The sequence below is a fragment of the Tenrec ecaudatus genome, chromosome 15 (assembly GCF_050624435.1).
Source record: "Tenrec ecaudatus isolate mTenEca1 chromosome 15, mTenEca1.hap1, whole genome shotgun sequence".
Taxonomy (NCBI): Eukaryota; Metazoa; Chordata; class Mammalia; order Afrosoricida; family Tenrecidae; genus Tenrec; species Tenrec ecaudatus.
Window position 1 is genome coordinate 76,681,880 of NC_134544.1, and position 18,590 is coordinate 76,700,469.

The 18,590-nt window shown below is 42.4% G+C and overlaps 1 pseudogene; it reads left to right on the top strand.

Annotated features, from left to right (window-relative positions):
* Positions 1 to 18,590, top strand: part of LOC142427526 (nicotinamide phosphoribosyltransferase-like) — a 54,456-nt pseudogene that overhangs the window by 10,518 nt on the left and 25,348 nt on the right.

Consider the following 18,590-nt stretch of genomic DNA (forward strand, 5'->3'; position numbering starts at 1 on the left):
CCCATATACTCGGGTTCAGCAAGGTGCCATGCATTCCACTATGTGAAAGGATGAAGATGACAGTCCTGGGAAATAGAGACTTCATTTCACATGGATTAGACACAGGGGTCTTGTTCTACTAAAGATTTCCAACAGGGTTTAAATAAGCCACTTCACCCACTAGATCAGCGGTTCGCAACCTGTGGGTTGCATGCAACCCCTTTGGGGGTCGAAGGACCCTTTCACAGGGGTTGCCTGATTCACAACAGTATCAAAATTACAGTAATGAAAATAATTTTAGGGTTGGGGGTGACCGCACATGAGGAACTGCATTAAAGGGCCGCAGCATTAGGAAGGTTGAGAACCACTGCACTAGACACATTTCCTCACTAATTACATGCTGTCCCAACGACTGCATGCTTCTAGCATAATGAATTTATTTCTGTACAGTTTGTCTGTGACCAACTGCAACCTTATTCCTATCTATCTCTGTTTCAGAATAGAGAACAGTCAGAACACACAAATCAGATAAATGACCAAAATAAAAAGCCTCAATTCCACATCATATCCTCTCTTCCATTGGAGGGAGGAGACAAATTCACCTCCTTGCACAGAACCAACCAGAATATTTATCAGAACATGAAGCACATGGTAAAAGCAAGATAACAAATAGGAAACACTGCAGAATTTGTGCTTCCCCCTGTAGTCCTTCCTTAGCCATTGGAGAGCTACTGATATGAACTAACAAAGTAGCATGCCAAAGCCCTGGATCCATGGTAGCCTCTTGGAGAATTCTACGTTATCAAGAGCTGATGCATTACCTGCTGACAGACATGATTATTTCAGGAATTATGAAATTTCCTGTAGTGTGTCTATGTTATTCAACTACTTTCCAGTCACTCTACTGTTGTACTCTATTGAACAGGGAAACAGAGCAAAAAAAAAAAGGGGGGGGGGGAACTGGCCAGAGTGAAAGTTAGCAATAAAATATAGATATCACCTGTAAACTGGAAATACAGGGAATCCAGGGCGGATGATCCATTCAGGATCAGTGGTGAGAGTGGAGATACCTGGAGGATGGAGGGAGGGTGAGGTGGATATGGATGGGAAACCGTTAATAAGGATCTACATGTGACCTCCTCACTGGGGGAAGGACAACAGAAAAGGGGGTGAAGGGAGATACTGGGCAGTGTAAGATGCCAGGGGCTTAAGTGGACAGCAAATGTTTTGAGATTGATGAGGGCAATGAATGTACAATGTGCTTTACACAATTGTTGTATGTATGGATTGTGATAAGAGTTCTATGAGCCCCTAATATAAAGATTTTTTTTAAAAAAGTATCTGAACAAAAAGAATATAGGTATCCTCCAAATTTTCCCACTCTGAGACACAAAGCTACTGTCATGTAATTATTATGTACTGCTCCTCCCCTCAAAAAACACTGGACACGCTAATAAATATACACCAAGCTCATAGGATATACTGACAAAAGAGCACAATCTATGAAATATCATAATAGCATGTCCTTTTTGCTGATTGGGAAAATGTAGTTAGATTCCAATTTTCGTATAAGTAGACTGAACTTCAATGCATTTGACTGGTAAACTGTGTCAGGCTTTGAGATGTTTTCACATTTTAGATTTTTTGAAGACTTTTTCACATTTGCAGATCATGGAAGGCAGACTAGCTGAACATGATGACAACTAGCATTCTCTCAGCTGTGGGACTGGCCTCTATGACTTGTCAGACTTTTGTTCCCACATTTTTTAAGGATAGACCAGTCCCTGGAGAAGGCCATCATGCTTGGTAAGGGAGAGAGAGGCAAAGAAGAGAAAGGACTTCAACAATATGGATCGACACAGGGGCTGTCACAATGGGCTCAAACGTGGGAACATTTGTGATGATGCAGGACAGAACAGTGTTTCATGCTGTTAAATAGAGGGTTTAGGGGTTGGAATGGACATGATGCCACCTAAAAACAACATAGAAACGGTTTCACTTTCATGCTAAAATTTCACTGCGTCGCCAACTAGCTATAACATAAAGTCACATGACCTGCCCCAGTCACCCTACAATTCTGCTACAACAGTGTAACCTAATGTCGATCCAATAAGCCTTTCAAAATCTCATCCACAGTAGTGCATCAGGTGCCATGTTTTAAAGCCTTCCCATTCCTTCATGATGAACCAAACCAAATGTAGTGCTATCAAGTACATTCTAACTCATTTTGACCATTTAACAGGGAGTGAAACTGCTCGTTAGTGTTTCCCAGTCTGTACATCATGCAGCCTCATTGTCTTATCTTGATGCGCCCTGTATGCTGGAGCCACAGAGGGTATGGCCTGCAACCAATCAATTCAACCAATGAACCACTAGAGTCTCTTCCACACAACATGTTCATGATAAAACACTGCATTTATTCCGCAACCATGATTTTGAAGCAATTTCCCCTAAATTTCCCACATTGGCTCATTTAGTCTCTTGTCTCTTTTAAGTAGATGTTGCTTCCAATGGGATATAGCTGAAGAAAGTCACAAACCATCAAGTACATGTTCAGTACTGCTCAAATGGTAAGTTGCTGAATGGAGTCGGCATGCAGGTTCCCATGTCTACCTACCACTAAGTGCCTGGCAACTACATTTCTGTTCATACACCGACAGTTTGTTATTCCGTCAGTCATCGCTTACAGAGATGATCTAGAGATCTGTGTAGTACGACGAGGAGATGAAGAAAACATTGTATTCAGTTCAGATAACTGGAACTCATTTTCCTGTAAAAGCCAGGAGCCTCAGACAATACTGCTTACCTCAGGCCCATATAACTGGCTCTTACATTTATTCAACTGATTGAAGAAATGTAACACCCAGGCAGAGCAGGCACAGCATTGAGCAAATCAAAGCAAAACATGACCAATCTGTTCTGAGAGGGCATGCCATTCTAAAACCAACTGAGTTCTACCCTGGACATATGAGGTGGCTATGAATTGAAAATGAATCCACAACAACTAACAAAAACAAAAGCACAAGGTCACATGGTCACAACTTGTATGAGAAATGCAACAGAGGTGGATCCTAAGCAGTAACACATGCATATTTACATTTCATGAACTAGCACAGGGAGAAATAAAATGATCACTTTAGGAAACTAGCTAGTGAACCTTGGCATGATAAGGAAATTCTAACAATGTAGGGGGGTTCTGTGATGAGTTTGCAAATACTGTTTGATTTCCTTTCTCAAACATACAAGCAAAGCAGTCAAAGAGCACCCAGGTCTTCATGGCCAGGAGAGGGAAGCTCCAAGGTCACCCACCAAATGAAAAGCACATTAGCAATAAGTATTCATGGAAATCCCACACTGGAAAAATGAATGGAGCATGAAGAAGCAGTAGCAAGAAAGTAAAACAAAAGAGGCAATAGTTACAAGAAATGCAAATGAGGACTTTCAGGTTCATGACCAAATTGTGATGAGCCCAAAGTCACCATTTCCGTCTCAGAGAAAAAAGCTGACCATGTTGAACTCAGAGTACGGAGGTCACAGGGCATGTTTTCTGTTGTTTTGTTTTTCTGTTGTACATTAAAAATAAAAATCACTGTCATTGAGTCAATTCGGACTCAAAACATTCCCATAGGGCAGTGTACAACAGGCCCGGTGCGTTTCTGAAACTGCGAGTCTTTAAGGGAGTAGAAAGTCTCATCTTTCTACTGTGGACCAGTTACAGTTTTGAATGGCTGAACATGTGGGTACCAACCCAACACATAGCGCATTACATCACCATGGGTGCACACTGTTGAAAAACAGAAGGGGGGGGGGTTGAACATAGGCACTCTCTCAGCTGATTTCCATTCTGAAATCATTCTGCATACCTGCCTATCGGGCCCTTTTGTTTAGTGGTGGTTTTTGTTATCTGCCCTTAGTAGTCTAATTAATTTAATTCATTGAAAACAGTGATTTGAAGGATGTGATGGGAATTAACTAATGGATAGCCCAAAAGAGTTTGTTCCTAGAGGAGAAAATACCAGACCACAGGCTATCAGGAAGGAATCTACTTGTTATGTTTTAAGGATAGTCAAACCCCAGGCTGACCTATTAAACTTAAATAAAGATAAAGGATGCCAGAAAAGTGTGTCATTGAGACTTCAATGAAGAAATAAAAAAAGACTGAAATAAATAAAAAAGTAGCATGTTCCAAAAAATCATACCATTATGTGCTCATCTTCCCAATACGATCACTGAAGACAGATTGATACATCATTAAAAGTGATGAAGAAAGTTAATGGTGCCCAGCTATCAAAAGACACAGCATATGGAGTCTTAAAGGCTTGAAGGTAAACAAGTGGCCATCTAGCTCAGAAGCAACAAAGCCCAAAAGTTGGAAGAAGCATACCAAACTGTGTGATCACGAGCTGTAGAAGGGATTAGGAATCAGGCATCACCAGAACAAAAAAATAAAATCATTGTGAATGAGGGTGAATGCAGATTGGGAACCAAGACCCATCTGTAGGGAACTGGACATCCCCATACAGACGAATTTCAGGAAGATGAGTCAGTCACAGTGCAGTGTAGTAACGATGAGACATACAACTTATCTCTAGTTCCTAAATGCTTCCTCCCCCACCCCCACTATCATGATCCCAATTCTACTTTACAAATCTGGCTAGACCTGAGGATGTACACAGGTACAGATAGGAACCAGAAACACAGGGAATCCAGGACAGATGATGCCTTCAGGACCAGTGCTGAGAGTGGCAATACTGGGAGGGTAGAGGGAGGTTGGGGCGGAAAGAAGGAACCAATTACATATATATTTATATCTAACCTTCTCCCTGGGGGATGCACAACAGAAAAGTGGGTGAAGGGAGACAACGGACCAATGTATGTATGTATGGATTGTGATGAGTTGTATGAGCCCACAATAAATGATTTTTTAAAATAGCATATTCCACAACAACTCTTCTTCACAAATAGATCAGTTCCCAAAACTGTCACCAAAAAAAATTTTTTTCGCACTTCACAACAGTCCACAAAAGGTGAATCTAATTGCATTTAGCCTCAAATAGCTAATAAGTGCTCAAGAACAAGGTCTGGCGTTGTCCACACATAACTCCCTCCCACCACATCTGGCCAACTCACAGCAGAGCTATCAGACAGTGTAGAACTCCCTATCGGACTCCCACACCTGCACATCTTTACTGCAGCAGGCAGATTCAACTTCTCCTGCATATTTTGGGTGAGTTTGCACAGCTGCCCTTGCAGTCCGCAGCTCAATATTTAACCCACTGGGACAAAAAAGTTCCCTTGTTCATATATCCCACATACAATAAAGTATCATTACAGGAACACATAAAAGACCAACAGAAAAAGAAAAACAGCCCCAGAAAAAGGCCACCAATCTGTAAGGGACGTTAATTCCTGACACAACACAGGGCTCTGACAGCAAGCACTCACACTTCAAGATGTAGGTCCTTAAAGGAGGTCCCTGAGTAGTGGGAACAACTGAGTGCTCAGCTACCAAATAAAAGATTAGAGAATGAAGGCAACCTTAGAAGAAATCGACCAACTTCTGAAGTTAGCCAACGAAAATCTTACGGAGTATAGTTTTACTCTGAAACCACATATAGTCACCATATGAAATCCAATGGTAGGCAAGTAGTATTTATCAAGTATTATCTAATTGAGATACAAGGAGCTCATTGGTAGCCAATCCTTTATGCCATGAATGCACAAGGGCCTTTCAAAAAGGTCATGGAAAAATGGAATAAAAATGGACTTTATCAATGAACCTTTTGAAGCCACTGCATATCTGTTCCTAATAGATTATGCTACACAGTACAGGATTATGCTAAATAGAATAATGTAATACACTTTCAATTCCTCAAATATTGTACATCTTAAAAATCTTTAGGATCCCTGTTCATCTTCCATGAAAACTCAGGAAGAATATTAAGCTATTTACATATACCATCTCTCTTGAAGATCTATTAAAGTTGATATTAATTTTATTATCTAGCTATGGTAAAAAGATCAGTTAGGATACATATATCTGTACAATTCACATAAAAACTTGATAGCTGAAAATTAACAGAATGACTTTATTTTTCTAGACCTGCAAATTTTACAAATTCAACTGTGTGGTTTCTCATGTTATAGTTAGAAATTCAACCTCATTTTATAGTTTACAATAGTTTGAGTTTTCCTTCTCTAAAAGATTTCCAACTTATATAGGTTCTGGCTTTTCTAAGTGTGTGTATTTGCACATGTGTCCCTTGCTTAGTTTTTGGTGTCCCTGAGCATTACAGATGGTTAACATGGATAGGTGTTCATGGAGAGATTGGGAGTTTGTGTCTACTCAGAGTCTCCAGGGAAGAAAGCCTGGGTGATGCACTTTGAGAAACCAGTCACAGAAACCCCTCTGCAACATCCCTGTGCTCTGATTCACATGGAGTCTGCAGGAGCTGGTGTGGGTTTCAGGGCATCTGCTTGATTTGGTTCATTTCTAGGAGGAAGAATGAATGCTGGCTTCATTTGCTACCCTCAAAGCTGGCAGTTCAACCACACCAGCACATCTGAAAAAGGAAAATGAGGCTGGTTGCTTCTGTACAGATTTTGATCTCGCACACCTATAAAGGAACACTATGAGTGAGAATTGACTTTGTGGCAGTGAGTTTATTTTGGCGGGTTAGGGACAATGAAAGCTTCTAGGGGGCACAAATAGCTTGCACTAGACTGTTCCACTGAGGCTTGATGGGGTAAACAGCCCGCATTACTATGGAAGCACAGGAGATCTGCTTCCACAAATATGATGCTCCAGAAACACTATGGAACTCACATGACATAGCCACGAGATGGAATTAACTTCATGGCACCTAACCAAAGGGGAAATTGAACATGATGATCGCATATTCATGTCTATGTATGCACATGGATAGTGTGTTGGAAATATGACTAAATCAGAATAACAAACATAATTCCCATTAAGGATCGCCATGTCTATAATGAAAAACATGTCAGAGTGGCCCATCTAAATTAGTCTGTGAAGAAGCCCTCTTACTCCAGTGGTTAGAGGACTGGCAGCTCCATGAAATGAAAGCAGTTGTGTTCCATGAGGTGGCCATTGGTAACACATGGATTACAGCCTAGAAACCATAAGGAGGAGTGTAAGGTGCTATGGCATCACTCACAAAACCCACTGTAGCGCAGTGGACAAAACAAGCCTCTTATCAAGAACACATGGATAAAAGACTAGAACATTCAAGCACTACCATGCAGTGGGGCACAGAGAAAACAGTAGCTTAGCTTAAATAAGATCCTATCTTACTATATATGAGTTATATGTATATTTGGATGTTGCCTTTTATTAGAAATGATTATGACACAATTTTTAAAATGAGCTGCTATTAATAGGGCACACTTTTTGCACAGTAAATTCAAAGAAAATGAAAAAACAGTTAACATATGAAAAAAATCCAACAGGATAAAAATCGTTTACATACTTAGAATTTGGTCCCAAGAAACTGTTCTATGGAGGTCTGAGGATTAATTAGGGCCACTCCGAAAAGGATCGAATGAAAAGCTTTACTGGAGCTGGCCGCACTCCAAAAACACTCTCCAAAGCCCTCTGTGACACTGTGCCCTGTAACAATAACAGGCAGGCCACCCCCGCCTGGTCAAGAATGGGTGCCATGTAACACTAACAGGCAGGTCCAGTCCCCCCCACACACACACCCCTTGTCCGTCCCCACGTCAGAAATGGAAAATCTTTGAATTGCAGCCTGCCCAGGATGTTTACGCTCCAAGAAGCAGCCTAGCCTACCTACAGTATCGTTTGGCAGACCACTGGGGACAAACTGACCTTAAATGTAAAACTTACTTTGTTAGACTTAAAAACTGTTTTGTTTCACTTTTCTGAGAATGCTTTGCCAGTTTCACACAAGAACTTGCCGTCCCCCTCCCCTTGCTTGGCAAGACGCCCCACAAGGAAGTATAATAACTTCCCTTTGAAGCTGTTCGGGGCACTCGCCTTACAGTCTGAGCCTGCCTCAGTTGCTGGTGAGAGCCCAGATTCGAATTTGTCTGAATAAAGCTTTACTGTTTCCATCTGTTTCAGTGAGTGGTCTGGGCGAGTGTCTCGCTAGCTAACACCCTCTGCCTGAGGGCCATGTTACCTACAACTTTGCTTCCTGGTCAGAAGGTGTTCAATGAGGTTTACTCTACGTGGGACTCTGCAATTCCAGTGAGGACTCAGTCTGTGTGGGGATCTGGGGCCCTCACTGCTAAGGTACCCTTTTTCAAAGGAAGGTGCTGAGAAGTTAAGCTCTAACACAGACTTCGGTCAGCAGTGGAGCGGCCTGATGACCTCAAGGCTGGCCTCTCCTTTCGGTAAAGGCCATTCCGGGGTCCCCTGCTCTCGTGCCCGAGACCTGACATGGAGGGAACGGGCCTAGGCAAGAACCCGTCCCAATCGCGCCTTTCTGGAGCCAGGGGTGAGGGTGCAGGAGGAGCTCTGAGCAAGAAAAGCGGCCAGCGGTCTCCAGACCCAAGTGAGGCCTGCACCCAATTCAGAAAGGGTTTCACCGGAAATGTCCCAGGGGGTCGCGGCGACCTGAAACTGACGGACAGAGTGCGGGAAGCGTAAAGTCCGCGGGAAGCCGGACACAGCTGGGGACGCCAGGCCTGCAGGGATTCCACGCCAGGGATCAGCACAGAAACGCAGAAACTCACTCTGGTAGAACTCCTGGGGCGCTCACTGGGCTCCTTCTCAGACAGAGGAAGTGGGGTCAGCAGGAAATTGCATCACCTGGGGAGGGGGTGGGGTGGTGTCTGTGGGAAGAGGCAAGGCCTGGAGATAATGAGGGCGACCTGGAGGTGAGGCTCAGGGCCTGGAGTGGCAATGGATTCATTCTCAGTGGTTTCCACTTAGTCTGGAAACCCTGCTGAAACGTGTTCTCTTTGGGTGACCCTGCTTGCATTTGGAGCACGTTTGCGTGTGTTTTGTGAGTTTGAGCAGGGCTTTGTAGACTGTTGTCGGACATAAGGGCCAATGGTCGGACTTGTGGGATTGGACTGACCTGAGTTGGGATGCTTTCTTAATGTATACTTAGCTCTTATATAAAACTCTCTCTTATATACATATGAGTTTATGAGGATTTGTTTCTCTAGTCTACCCAGACTAACACAGTGCTCTCCTGTCAGGTCTGAATCACTGACCTTATGCTCACAGATTGACACACTGCCAAGCCCTGCATCATCCCGAACATTGTGGCTCAGTCTGAGCCTATTGTTGTAGCCAATGTGTCCATTCATCTTCTTGGGGTTTTCCTCTTTGAGTTGCTGTACAGCTTTTCCGTCCATGTTGTCCTTTTCCAGGGACTTTCTCTCTCAAGAGCATGTCCAAGGTACATGAGACAAAGTCTTGCCATCCTTGAACCCAAAGAGAATATGGCTGTACGTTTTCAAGATCGGTTTGTTCTTCTGGAAATCCATAGTACTAGCAGCACCCTTTACTAGTACCTTCATTCACCTGAGCATAACGAGCCCACTAAATTCAGTTTGAATCTCACATACTTTCAGCCTTGATGGCTTCTTTCTGACCCCTGACCTGCATTGTAAAGAAAGGTCATGTAAAGTTCTGAAGGGTGTTGGTGAGTCTCTTCTGGATGGAAGAGGAGAGACTTACTCATTTAGCACTTTCTCTGGAGCTTACGTATCCTGGATTGCCTTTGACAGATATCGGAGTAGTAGCTAACACTGCATGAATCACATCTGGAAAAGAGAGGGCTGTGATTCAATCCTGTGGGGTTTTAAAATTTCATTGTTGTCCCCATCCTAATCATGGTCCTTTGCTTCTTCCGGAAGTCAAACCTGAGGCCGTGTTTAGTTAACCTGCCACCAGCCATGATTTTGTGCCCCCCCTCGCCCCTTCAACACCTTTTTATTTTTCTTGTGAAGAGAGCAAAAGAACTCTCTTCAAACAAGGAAAGGCTTTTACAAAAGATGCAGGCAAGATTCCAACTCTTTTTTAGTTGTATATGATTACTGTTTATTTTGAACTGAGTTTTTAAATCAACATCGCTCAGGAAACCTCCAGGCATCCTCCTTCCTTCCTCCCAGTTACTCTCACAACAGCAGTGAGGTAGAGCATTCATTCTCACCCCCAATATTTAAAAACAAAATAAATTAAAAAGGTTCAAAGTACTCAATCTTTTGTCTATTTGTGACAAAAGTAATAAAGATCAAATAATTGGAGTTTTCTTGGAAGTGTCAGGATCTTTTGGAATTTGAACTCTGAAAAAGTTCTTCACTGCAGTACTTTGTGGATCCTTACAATTATTATTGTCCATTCCAGGATTGCTTGGTTCCTGCAATAAACTGTTTGATTATTAACTCAAACTCCAGTTTGGTCTTTGGAAGGAGGAAGAGAAAAAGGAAATACTATGTACATTTCTTGAGAAATGATATTTGCCAATCACTGCCAAATTCCTTAAAAAAAAGAAAGAACGAGAGAGAGAAAAGGAACAATAACAATGGACTTACCATCTCTGGGAAAAGTTATCTTTATGCCTTCAATAACTAATCTTTTGTGGCAAGATTCTATTTGTTGTAAATATAATAAATAGCTAGAGGGAATCTGACTACAGAGTAAGAACAACCATGAACATTGAACAATCTGTTTGAGCCCATTCCCCAACCTGCTTAACTTTGTGTAACAATGCAGATCCCACAGCTTGTCGAGCTTCCCCTTGGATATGGGATGTTGTCACAGAATGTCAGAATACCTCATTTATTGCCAGAATTATTCTGCATTTTCCTTCCTGAGACTCTGCCTCTGTTGAGCCCTTTCCTCAGAAAAATATCCCTTTACACCCCATACGTATCAGTTTTCACTAAACCTGGCCAGGCTAGCATGTCCACCTTCAGGTCACAGATCACATGGAAGAGAAGAACTTTGTTCAAGGAACCAAAAGTCACCATAGATACGTCACCAGACCAAATAAGACAACATTTGGAACCAAGAACTACAAAGACCCTATCTTGTAAAGAATCGTAACCCCACCCTAATTTGTATTCACTGACCATCCCTGTGAAATGTGTTAAACATTCATCATCCTATACATTGGCATGCTAATTTATTGGAATAGTTGCCTAAAACTGTAAACTTGGTCCACTGTCTTCTTCAGGAGCTTTCCTTGGGGAATCTTCCTGCTCAGTCCTTGCTCGCTCCAAGGAAAGCAGACCCCTGTCACTGTCATGCAGCTCCTGTCTTTGTTTCTCAGCAAGAGTCATGTTGGTAACATGCCACACATTTCTTTTTTTTTGTAAATTGTTTTATCAGGGACTCCTACAACTCTTATCACAATCCATACATACATCAGTTGTGTAAAGTACATTTGTACAGTCATTGTCCTCATCATTCTCAAAACACTTGCTCTCCTCCTAAGCCCCTGGAATTCGCTCCTCATTTTTCCCTTCCCTCCCCAGCCCCCTTCTTCATGAACCCTTGATAATTTATAAATTATTATTTTGTCATATCTTTCCCTGTCCGACGTCTTCCTTCACCCACTTTTCTGTCGTCCATCCCCCCGGGAGGAGGTCACATGTAGATCCTTGTACTCGGCTCCCCCTTTCCTGCATGCTTTTCACACATTTCTTTTTCCTGAGTGCTTTTCAACATAAAATTATAATTTATCTTCTAGAGTCGCTATGAGTCAGAATCAGCTGTATGGCAGTGAACTTCACGTTGGTTTTATCCCAAAGAAGATGATGGGGTCATCCTTTCGCTTTTCAGTGTCTGAGAAGGCTAGGAACATCTTTACTTTATTTCATAGGCTTCTAATATGCAAAGTACCTCATCCATTTCCAGGTGAAATTGCAAGCACAGTGAAAAATGTTACATCATGAGCAGAGTTCTGTAGGATCCACTGACCTTGTCCATAAGTCATGAATTTCCTGTGGAGAGTCTTCTGCCTAGTGGTTACTTCTCACAAGTCGTCTCAAGATTCCAAAAATAGGTTGACATAGGATTCCGTTACTTGTCATCAGTGATTATTTTCCCTGTTCCCAGTTTTCCAAGACTTGGACCCAGGAGTGATGAATCCCTCACAGATCCTCTCACTAAGCTTCGCTGTGTCTGATGACTCCATGTTGCCAGAGCTGGAACTCCCAAAACCTGCAGAAGTGTTTGTAGTAGTCTGTGAACAATATATTCTAGTAGAAGAAACCCCGCCCATCGCTAAGGAACTGATGCTCAAGCTCCAGAATGCCCACCAAGCAGTTCTCGCTGCAGCTGAGCACAATGACCCCGAGGGCACAGCGGTCCATTACTGTGTGAGAGCAACAGTGAGAGGACTCAGTGCTCTTACAAACACAATGTCCCTGATATAATGACAGTGGTCTATAGGGATCACATGGTTTTAGAAAACACAGGGTCAAGTCTTCTGGAGCCAGAGCAATAGGGAGGCACAGGACCATCCTGTCAACCTCTAGGGTTTCCGTTCCCTCCAAAATATTTGCTCCATTAATGACATGTTCCTTAATATTCATAACAATACCCCAAAGATATTGCAATTTTCATTAATTTGTAGATTTTATTCATACACTAAATCACATGTGTGCAAGTATACCTTTTTATATATAAATGTTGTTTGCATCATTGATAGCTATGACATGTATTTAAGGATTTTATATCCTGGATTGGTGTATTGGTGCGATACTTTATTGTGCCAGCCTGGCCGATAAACACAAGTAGGATTAACTGAAGGGCAGAGGGCTAAATGGCTCGGTGAGTCTCACCTTGCTTGTTCTGTTCCTCAGTTTAAAGGGGTACACTACCTGTGGGATGCCTAGCCTGTGGACTGTGTCGCTGTAAGTTGAGGTCCCTTTAAGCCTACACGATTGGAATGCTCACCTCTGGAGCTGGGGACCGACAGTTGATGACAGTTGGGGACCTGCCTTGCTGTTGGCTGCCTGGAGATATATAGCCCAGCTCTCTCTACAGAAGGGGACTGGCAACTGGCGACTCTCAAGCGTTAAAGGACTGCTAGTGCCTCACTGGTTTATAATTTAACTGTTAATTCCTTATATTATCTATCTGTATATAATTTAACGGTTCATTTCTTCTATTATATATCTATCTTTATAAATATATTTATATATAATTACTAGCAATCTGGTTTGTCTCTCTAGAGAACCCTCTCCAACACAATGGGACTGAATGAAAATGAAAGCACCCAACTCATAGAGACCCTATAGACCCTGTGGATTGCCAAGACAGTAAATATTCCCCCATCGATAGTTTTATTGGCATATATTCGCATATCATACAACTCACTAGTTCAATCACATCAAGAAGTGTTGTACAATCATAACCACATCAGTTTTAGACCATTTTCTTCAGTCTTGTACTAATTGTTATTAGTTACCCATGTCCCCCATCCTCCTTGCGATACCCCTAAGTAACTATTCATCTAGTTACTGCTTCTATAGGTTGACCTACAATGGATTTCATATACAGAATAACATTGAGACAAATAAACAAAATAAACTAACAAGAGTAACAAAGTAAAACATAACCTCAATAGAAAAAAAGCAGAAACTATTAAAAACGAGAACTTAAATGGATCCTAAGGGAGAACAAATGATAGGGTGCTAAATATGCTTTCCAATGCATTATGCATGTTAGCCAGGCTATTCACCTCTCTGGTCCATGGTCAAGGATGATTCACCAGGGGCTTCATCCCTCTGTATTTCCCCTCCACTTTTTAAAAACTAAAAACTGAAACAGCTTTAAAATGGGCCGACAGGGCGATGTAAATGAAGGAATGGCATTGATTTGCAGGAGGCTGTGGATGACAGTAGACATTTGCAGCTCCACACATAGAGGAAGCCTCCATTGAATGCCCTCCAGTCACAGTTGGGGGTGAATACCCGGGTGATCAGTCAGAGGGCATTGCAAAGTCCATTGTGCCACACTAGTTAGGTCAAAATGTAATCTCTTATCTGAGACTATAAATCAGTGGTTCTCAACCTTCCTGATGCTGCTTTTCATACAGTTCCTTATGTTGTGGTGACCAGTAACCATAAAACTATTTCCATTGCTACTTCATCGCTGTCATTTTGCTACTGTTATGAATCATCATGTCAATATCTGATATGAAGGATGTATTTTCATGGTTACAAATTGAACATCATTAAAGCATAGTGATTCATTAACAAAAGAGAGAGAAAGAAAATGAAAGCACAACAGAACAAACTGTTGGACTTAACTGAGGAGCACTTTGTGAGCTATTTGTAGCAACAAACATCTGTATCATGTTGAAATACAACTCGGACGTTAATTACCTCAGTTTCCAACTAATGGAACTAGAAAAAGGTGAGTATGCCATATCATAGCTTAGCAGGGCAGGCAGGAATGAATAAATATAAAAACACAAATAATTACAATAGAAGGAACACAATTAGTGAGCCAATTAAACTAAAGCTGACTCTTTGAGAAGATGAAGTCAAGTGAAAAATGGCCAGTTTTCCCGATCATGACAAGAGAAGGAGAACCGGAATCCGCAAGGTCAGAAACCAGAGGAGACACTGCTCTTCAGGTTTGCTGGACATGTTTTATGAAGAACTCCATGCCCACAGTTTTAAAATACCATTGGACTGGGGAAATTCCTTGGAAGGAAAGAAAACCAATAATGTTCCCACACAAGAAACAGGTAATGGAGTCGTCCACTATCATCATGTGTATTCACATCTTAAGGGGGAAGGAGAGAGGATGCATTGCAAGCTCTCATACCACAAAGGTTGTTGTATATGTAATATAAAGTTTGTAAAATAAAAACTACTTTTAAAAATAATTGATAGTATGTAACAAAGAAATGCTTTATAAACAACCAGTTTGAGTGCTCTATTTTCCTTTGAGGGTGTTGTGTTTCTCTAAGTCTGAGGGAATGCTCTGGCCCATGGTCTCTACTCATCTGTTTCTAAATATCAGGGGACATGCAAATGCAGCTCTCTGCCTGCTGATAAACTGGCTACAGTTTATTCCACTTAAAACCTTTTATTGCTGTCAAATTTCAAAAATTATTATTTTTTTCTTTTTTTAATTTTAACAATTTATTAGAGGCTCATACAATTGTTATCACAGTTCATACATATACATACATCAATTGTATGAAGCACATCTGTACAGTCTTTGCCCTAATCATTTTTTCTCCTCTTTTCTTTTTTTACATTTTATTAGGGACTCATACAACTCTTATCACCATCCATACATATACATACGTCAATTGTATAAAGCACATCCATACATTCCCTGCCCCAATTATTCTCAAGGCATTTGCTCTCCACTTAAGCCCCTTGCATCAGGTCCTCTTCAAAAATTATTTTATTAGGGGCTCATACAACTCTTTTCACAATCTGTACATACATCATTTGTGTCCAGCACAATCGTAAGTATGTTGCCATCATCATTCTCAAAACACCTGCTTTCTACTTGAGCCCTTGGTATCAGCTCCTCATTTTCTCCTCCCTCCCTGCTCCCCCTTCCCCTGAACCCTTAATAATTTATAAATAATTATTATTTTATCATATCTTACACCATCTGACATCTCCCTCACCCAGTTCTCCACTGTCTGTCCTCCAGGGAGGAGGTTATATGTAGAACTTGTCATCTGTTCCCCCTTTCTCCCTCACCCTCCCTCCACCCTCCTGATATCGCCACTCTTACCACTGATCCTGAGGGGTTCGTCTGTCCTGGATTCCCTGTATTTCCAGTTCTTACCTGTGCCAGTGTACATCTTCCGGTGCAGCCAGGTATATAAGGTAGAACTGGGATCATGATAGTGGCGGGGAGGAAGCATTTAAGAACTGGAGGAAGATTGTATGTTTCATCGTTGCTACACTGCACTGTGACTGGCTCGTCACCTCCCCACAGCCCTTCTGCAAGGGGATGTTCAATTTCCCCCAGATGGGCCCTGGGTCCCCACTCTGCACTCCCCCTCATTCACAATGCTATGATTTTTTTTTTTTGTCTTTGATGCCTGATACCTGATCCCTTCGATGCCTTGTCATCTCACAGGCTGGTGTGCACATACGATGTGGGCTTTGTTGTTTCTCAGTTAGATGGCCCCTTGTTTATCTTCAAGCCTTTAATACCCCGGATACTAAATCATTTGATAGCCGGGCACCATCAACTTGGTTCACAACTTTTGCATATGCACCCACTTTGTCCTCAGCGATCGAGTCGGGACAGGCCAGTGTGCTTCTTCCATGTGGGTTTTGTTGTCTCTCAGATAGATGACTGTTTGTTTATCTTTAGGTCTTTAAGACTTCAGGTGCTATATCTTTTTGGAGCTGGGTACTATCAGCTTTCTTCACCACATTTACATGTGCACCAATTGTCTTCAGCGACTTCAGGTGCTATATCTTTTGGTAGCCGGGCACCGTCAGCTTTCTTCACCACATTTGCTTGTGCACCCATTGTCATCAGCGATTGTGCCAGGAAGGTGAGCATCCCAGACTGCCGAATTGTTAGAACAAAGTGTTCTTTTGTTGAGGGAGTACTTGAGCAGGGGCCCACTGTACATCTGTTTCCTTAATAATAAACCTATAAATAAATCTACATAGATTTATTCCCTCCTTGTCATATATAAATATATTTGCATCTTTATATGCCTGTATTTAAATCTCTATGACTATCCTTTGCCTCCTAGTTCTTTCCTCTGTTTCTTTGTACTTTCCTCTTGTCCCACTGTCATGTTCTGCCTTCATTTGAGTTTTAGGAATTACTCTTGGTTACATTGCCCTTGATCCAGCCCTGACAGACCTCCCACACCCTCCTTGACACTCACTGATTTTGGATCCCTTGTTATTCCCTTGTCCCTGGGCTTGTTAACACCCTCTTCCTTTCCCCCGCTCCCCCTACCCCCATGTCCCTCCGGAACTGTCATCACGTTGTTCTCTCTTGTGGCTTGTTTATGCCACCTATCCTTCCAGGTAGACATGATATGTACTATCACAAGACTGAGTACCACGAAGCAACAACAAAAAGTAAAACAATAGTTACAACAACAACAACACACACGCATACACACATAAACATAGGACTAGTTCAGGGTCTGCTGGCTTTCCTTCATGGGTGCTTTCCAGTCAAGTCTGATGGGGTGCCATGCCCTGGCACTGCCTCTATCCCTGGGGACTTCATTGCTCTGCATCCCCTGCTGCTCTGCTGCATGACCCCAGGGGCTGGCTTCGGCATGGTGGTCTGATGGTGGGCACAATTCCTGCTCTGTGTCTCTAGTGTTGTTCCCAATGGTGCTATGGGTCAATGAGGAACACTGTGTCCCATGGTTGGGCTGGCCGAGTGGTCATTTCTGTGCAGTGCTTTTTTGAGCAAGAACGTTGTCCTCAGGGCTTGGTGAGCCAGAATGTGTGTCACTCTTCTTTTTTTCCTCCCTAAGCCCCCTCGTTGGCTCCTGTGTGCTCTGACCAGACCAGTCCCTCTTCCCCTCTTTTTGAGCTGTACCGTCAGTGCTATCCTCTGAAGTGAATTCTTCTTGGGGGGAGGGTGGTGCTGTACACTTAGTTGGTAATGGGGCTCCTCCCCCTCACCCCGCCAGGCCTCTCTATCAGTTCCCTGCTTCAAGTCAGTGTGTTACATTTTGTCTTGGAGCTCCAGGTTGAAGTCTTGTCTCTCTTTCCCTGGGGAAACCCAATCAACACCCTCCCCCTGTGAGGGTTAGTGCCCTGTTCCCCCAGGAAATCTGTCTTATTTTAATTTCATGGTTATACCTCTGTTATCTCATAATTCAAAAGTTGTATTGTAAAAGTAGGAAACATTCTCACATGCAGAAAAAGCAACTGTTCCTATGCCAGGTGTCCCAAGCATCAAAGTTCTGATGAAGCTCAAGAACAGAGTTTACATTAAGACTCAGGCAACTGAAGTCCCTAGAAAGGGATAATTGTGAAGTGTGCCCTCATGACTGAAGGTTGGTGGTTTGAACCCACTCAGTGATGCTTTAGGATGCAGGGCTCATGATCTGCTCCTTGCTGTTGTTAGGTACCATCGAAGTGCCTCGGGCCCATAGGGATTGTATGCACAATCAAACCAAACACTGCACGGTCCTGCCCCATCCTCACAATTATTTCCATGCCTGAGCCCATTAATGGAGTCACTGTGTCAATCAGTCTGTTAGAGAGCCTTCTTCTTTTTCACCACTCCTCAGCTTTATCGAACATGAGGTCCTTCTCCAGGGCCTTGTCTCTCCTGAAAATATGTTCAAAATATATAAGACAAAGTCTTGCTTTCTTGCTTTGAAGGAGAACTCTGGATTTACGTCTTCCAATACAGATCTGTTTGTCCTTTAAGCAGTCCATGGTAATAATAATATTCTTCTCCAGCACCACAATTAAAATGCATTTATTGAAATATATGGGCCCATGTTATCAGCAGCAACAGAACTCAGCTTTAAATAAATATGACTGCTGAAGGGGTCTCTCGTGGCCTGTACTTAAAACATGAGGGTGCAATTATACTTCCCTCCCCTCCATATTGTAACGACATATTTCCATCTCTTTAATGGAGCCTGAACCATCACAGCTCACAGGAACACTAGTAGAAGAGC